This window comes from Helianthus annuus, chromosome 13 (assembly GCF_002127325.2).
Source record: "Helianthus annuus cultivar XRQ/B chromosome 13, HanXRQr2.0-SUNRISE, whole genome shotgun sequence".
NCBI classification, from domain to species: Eukaryota; Viridiplantae; Streptophyta; class Magnoliopsida; order Asterales; family Asteraceae; genus Helianthus; species Helianthus annuus.
Genome location: NC_035445.2, coordinates 75,601,317 through 75,607,596, shown reverse-complemented (window position 1 = coordinate 75,607,596; position 6,280 = coordinate 75,601,317).

Below are 6,280 nucleotides of genomic sequence, written 5' to 3'. Positions count from 1 at the left end.
AATGGCATTCTCGTTTGTGAAATTTTTTATGTGTGGGGACTCGATTTCATGGGACCTTTCCCACCGTCAAAAGGAAACAAATATATACTTATGGCAGTCGATTACTTGTCTAAATGGGCCGAGGCCGAGGCACTTCCAACAAATGATGGAAGAGTAGTGGTAAGATTTCTGAAAAAATTATTCTCTTGTTTTGGAACACCTAAAGCATTAATAAGTGATAGAGGTACCCATTTTTGCAATCATCAACTCGAAAAAATCTTAACAAGATACGGGGTCTATCACCGGGTCTCAACAGCATATCACCCTCAAACGAACGGACAAGCCGAAGTGATTAATAGAGGTTTAAAACAAATACTTGAAAAAACCGTAGGTTTAAATAAAAAGGAATGGGCCGATAAATTAGATGATGCTTTATGGGCTTTTCGAACTGCTTATAAAACCACTATAGGCACAACCCCATATAAGCTCGTCTATGGAAAAAGTTGTCATTTGCCGGTAGAAATAGCCCACAAGGCTTACTGGGCAATAAAAAATGTAAACTTGGATTTAGAAATTGCCGGTAAAAATCGATTTTGTCAAATAAATGAATTAGATGAATTAAGGAATTATGCATACTCTAACTCAGAAATTTATAAGGAAAGAATGAAAAATTTACACGATAAACACATTAAACCTAATGAACTTCGAGTGGGAGATCAGGTTCTATTGTTTAATTCATGACTTCGATTATTTCCGGGTAAACTAAAATCTAGGTGGTCAGGACCTTTTTCCATCACCCATATTTTTCCTCACGGTGCAGTAGAAATTAAATCTCGGAATAGAATTCCATTCGAAGTCAATGGCCAACGGCTGAAACTCTATCGAGGATCCAATGTGGATGAGGAAGAAGAGATCTCGCTTCAAACGGTCGACGAGTAAACACATCAACATCATACCTGGTACGTTACGAAAAAGAAGGTAAACATCGAAATCGGTAAGTCTTCTAACCAAGTTTTTGGGAAAACAGGGCACTCACACGAGCACTAAAAAAAATTCAAAAAACTTTGCTCGGCACGGGGCGATGTCCGCGCAACTTTCGGGATAAAACCCCTTTTTCATATCAGTTACACCATTCCACACGCCCCGTTTCCCCGAAAAACGCTCTGGTCCAGGCGATTTTCCGCAGATTTTCGACGTCTCCTCTCATTCTAACAACATCAAGGTATCATTCTATCATCATTAGTAGTTAGATTAGTTACTTGCATGTAGTTAAAACATCAAAAATTTGGGGAAAAATCTAGGGTTCTTGAAGTTCATCCGGATCAAACCTCAAATTTTTACAATAATCTGTTAGCATTAGTTTAGAATAGTGTAATGGGAAGTAAATACACTTGTATTGTTGATAGATTTGCCCGATTTCTCATAAAAAAACCCCAAACCCTTGTTTTTGAACCGAAAAAGATAAAATTGAAAGGGTAAGCGGTTTGTTTTGGGAAAAACGGCTCTTGGGGTTTCATTTTCGGGGAAAACCGCACCTACTTGGCCAAAAATTTTCAAATTTTCGGGACCGGGTCGAAAAATGCAATTTTTGAGTAACAGACGCCTGGACACGGGGTCGTGCCCGCTGAGCACGGGGCCGTGTCCAGCTCACTGTTTGCAGTTTTTCAGAAAATTTCACTGTTTCGTGCTAACTTTTGGTGTATTCTTTCAGATGTCGAAGAAGTTCACAAGATTCAACGCAAATGAGCTCGATGCTAGGGCCATATATGACATACTTCAAACAAGACCCGAAGAATACCCAAGGCAAGCATGCACGGACCTCTTAGCCATGGTGAACCAACTTGACCGGCTCAACAACCTCGTTACCGGCCCACTAAGGGTTGCCCTAACCACTCGACTTCGATCAGTACACGAGTGCACTATGGAGTTCTGCAGCACCTTCACTTTTAACTCAAGGTGCGACCCTTTCAACAATGAGGGTGTTGCATTTCGGTGTGGTGGAACTAGGTACTCGATCTCTATGGCGCAATTCGGGGCAATAGTGGGGCTGTATACGGAAGAGGATTTGGGAAGTGAAGAAAACACCGGGGGAATACGAGAGTTGGATGAGAACGAACGCCAAGCCGCATGGGCTCAGATTGGTGATGGGTTCTACAACCCGAGCAGCACTAAGAGCACTAAGCTAAGGGATCCGCTCTATCGCTACATTCATAGGTTCCTTGCTTACTCTCTTAGTCAGAGACATGACAGCAGCGACGTTGTTGGGTTGAGAGATTTGGTAGTCCTCCACTGATTCACACCCGAAGACCCCTCGATGTTCCATTCCTACTACTCCGGAACATGCATCTGAACCGGCTTGCTCATGCACAAACCCCTATTTTCTTCGGAGGATGGGTGTACCGCCTCTTCAAGCACTTCATGCGCATACCTAGGTCTTTTGAAAGGAGCCCATGGTCAGGACGGGTTGATGTACACATTTGTCGCTCCATGAACCTAATCTATGAGGCGGAAGACGGGTCGGTAAGCTTTCAGAGGATGCAAGGTCATGCATGGAACCCGCAAGAGGCGCTAGTCCTTCACGCTCCACCTCCCCAATACCAGTACCAACCCCACGGTGAACCGGGCCCGTCCTCCTCACAAGGAGGTGGTTTTCCTAACTTTCAGAGTTTACATGATCTTTTGCAGGAAAACCTTATGTGCACCAGGAACACCTACAACCTCGCCAACAACACATACCACCGGGTTGGAGTGTCACACCCCAACCGATGGCGGAAACATCGGGATGAGACGAACAAATTGCTCAAAACATCATAACACTACATGTGACAATATAATTAAATTTCATTTATTAAAATTGCAAAGTTTCATACATTGTCATAAAAGGAAATAACAAACACTAAACATAGTTTATTTCAAAAGTGGGTTTCTAGGCCATCCTATTCATTTCTTCAAATCTTGACTTCCTCATCCTGCAGTATGCATTTAAAATAAAGTCAACAAAACATGTTGGCGAGTATACAGGTTTGAATATAGTATAATATGTTTGAAATAGTTTAACATGCTCAAATCCACGTGACTACATGAGTTCATATTAACAGTTATACTCGTAACGACGATATCTATGTGTTCAAACCAAAGTTTAACGCAATTAACATAGCCTAACCCTAGAAGGGTGGTAAATGAGTAACATAGAATAAACCTAACAATACCCATAATATTATGGGAGGGGCGTTACAACCTACAGCGCTGCCATTGTTAGGGGAGGCTTGCAAAGTTAATGAACACACAGTCATAAATGTTTAACAGTAGCATAACGTGATTAACATGAGTCAAATAGATTCACATGAAATGTGGATTGAGGGTGCAAAAATGTTTAACATAGTGTGTTTTGATATAGAAATGCATACTACACCCAAAAGTGTAAAATAGAAAATGGGTCATGTATACTCACCTTAGGTTGCGTTGCGTTTTTCTTGGAAAAGATTAAGAACAAGAGATTTCCCAAGAGGATGTGCACAAGAGATTTACCCTATTAATTTTGAGGATTTGTTAAATATTGGGAATTTAGAGATTATTTAAATAACGAGGCATTTATAAAAATAATATTAATATTTCTAAAATCATATGTCTCATATTTTGTATTTAATGAAATGTATGACAATTTATTTATAAATAAGTAAATGTAATAATACTGATTTTTATATACTATTAAAATAATATTTCTGATTTTACCAAAGTATTTATAAATATTATTACTAAAATTCTGGATTTTATATAAATAATAATTCCTGATTATTATATATTTAAAATAATAATTCTGATATATATATAAATATTATAGATTAATAATTTTGATTATTATTATATAAAACAATAATTCTGATTATATATATATATATAAAATGATAATTCTGATTTAATAACATAATAATTCTGATTTTAAAATATAATTTCTGATTTAATAAAACAATAATTCTGATTTTAAAATGTAAATTCTGATTAAAATAATAATTTCTGATTTTAAAATATAAATTCTGATTTAAATTAATAATTCTGATTTTAAATATAAAAATTCTGAAAATAATAATTCTGAATAAAATAATAATTCAGATTTTAAATGATAATTTAAATAATAATTCCGAAAATTTTAAAAATAAATATGATTTATTTTATTGTTAAAAAAAACAGAATAATAATTCTGTTATAAAATTCAGATTTAAAATATATTAATAAATCTGTTTCTAAATAAATATAGTAATAATATATATTTGTTTAATATTATTAAATATATCTGAAAAATAAGGATTATAATTCTAATAATAAATTAATAATAATAACAATGGTAATAATATTAATAATAATAATAATATGAAAGAAACTGTAAATAAACGAGAAAAAGGGAAATCGGAAACGAAATCGATTACCGGCGACTGGACCGTCTTCTCCGGCAATTCGCAGCGGCGAAGGTGGTGACCGGTGGTTCTCCGGCGGCGAAGGTGGTCGGAGGTTGTTCGAGGTTCCCGGCGGCGAGGTGGTTTCGGTTTGTTTCGGATGATTGGGTGAAAGGAATGAAGCATGAAGTTTAGTCGGGTTTATAAAGGAGGTGTCGGGCGTCGGTTACGACCTTGGAAGGTCACAAGATTCCGGTAAACAAGTCAAAAGTCGAAGAAGAAGATGAACAGTTGGCGGTTAAATTTGAATTCAGCATTTAATTTCATGTTAAATATAATACGGTTCCAAGTTATGCCGGATGTGGCATGCCCGGCCGAGTGGTTGTGTTGTTGCTTGTGAAGGTCAAGGTCACGAGTTCAATCCCGGTTCCACGCGGTTCAAACCCCCCTTTTTTATTAACTGATGATCTGACTAACTGGGTTAGTCACTAACTGAGTTTTCTAACTCAGTTAGTGCTGTCCTTTGATAAAATTAACCTGGTTAGCTGATTTAACCAGGATTTAGCTAACCAAGTTAGTTTAACTAACCAAAATAATCAAAAATCAATAAAAATTCAGTTTAAAACATTTATTTATTTAATTTTAATTAGTAGTTTATTTATTTAAAATATTAATAAAATAATATAAAAATTATTTTAACCCAAATTTCGATATTTTTACCGGATTAACGTTTAAATTCCCGATTTTTGTACGGTTTAGGGTAATCTCTTGGCAATGATGAATTTGAGAGCTGAGATTAAGATGTAATTTCACTGTTTTTACGTGTTTAACATAGTTTAACATGTTATCAATTGTTTTGACAATACACAGCATTCAAACACAAATATGAATAAAATAATGCACTTTCATTATGATTTCAAGTCTCGAGTACAATTTGGGAATAAAACCAAATACCACAAAGGTACATCTTACAAAAATAGAAAGTACAAGTAGATTTGCCAGAAATGGAAAGATTGAAAATACGAGGTGTCACAGTCTCCCCTACTTTAGGAGATTTCGTCCTCGAAATCTAAGATGAAAACTTTTGAAAAGATGACATCTAAAGGTTCAAAAGAGAGAAAAGATGAGACTTGATCATAATGTTTTTGCTTAAGAAAATTGTTTTCATGTATGCACCACATAGCACATTGTTTTTTTTTTCACATGAATTGTCAAATAGTTTCACATAGAATAGCATAGCATTGCACACAGAATAACATGACGTTACACATAGAATAACATGTATGATGAAAGCAAGATAAATTTAGTTTGTTCACGAAGGAGTAATTATTAATTGCTTTAGATTGCGATAATAACGTGATTCGTGTTCCTATACTTGAAATGAAGATAACGCTCAAATGTAAATCACATGATAATTGAGATAACATAAAAAGAGATTTATCATAAAAATATGGATTGTCACGGAACGTAACATAAGACTATTCCAAAGTGAATCGAAATCCTTTTCGAATTAAGGAGACGTGCTTTGGCCTAATAGACAAATACTCTCATCGAGGAGCGACTAACGATATTTGTCCTTCCAGTTACTACACGTCCTTAATCGATTGGGAAAATCGAAACTTTGGCGAGATCGAAAATCAAGGAATGGGACTAGTTAACAAGATGCGAGTTTCACCTCTAACTTGATAACATCGTACCCTGATGTGGTTGGTACTCATCCAAAGATGAGGGTCCACTAGAATATGAAATGGAAACTCCCATCAAGGTTTGGATGTCACTCCTAACTTGAGGGTAGGTTTCGTGCAAAAATCAAATTATAGCTGAGTGAAAATCATCACCAAGTGTGGGAATCACCCCTATCTTGATGAATCATTTCGATTGTGTTGTAAGAGTGTCTTCAAAGCTTCCAT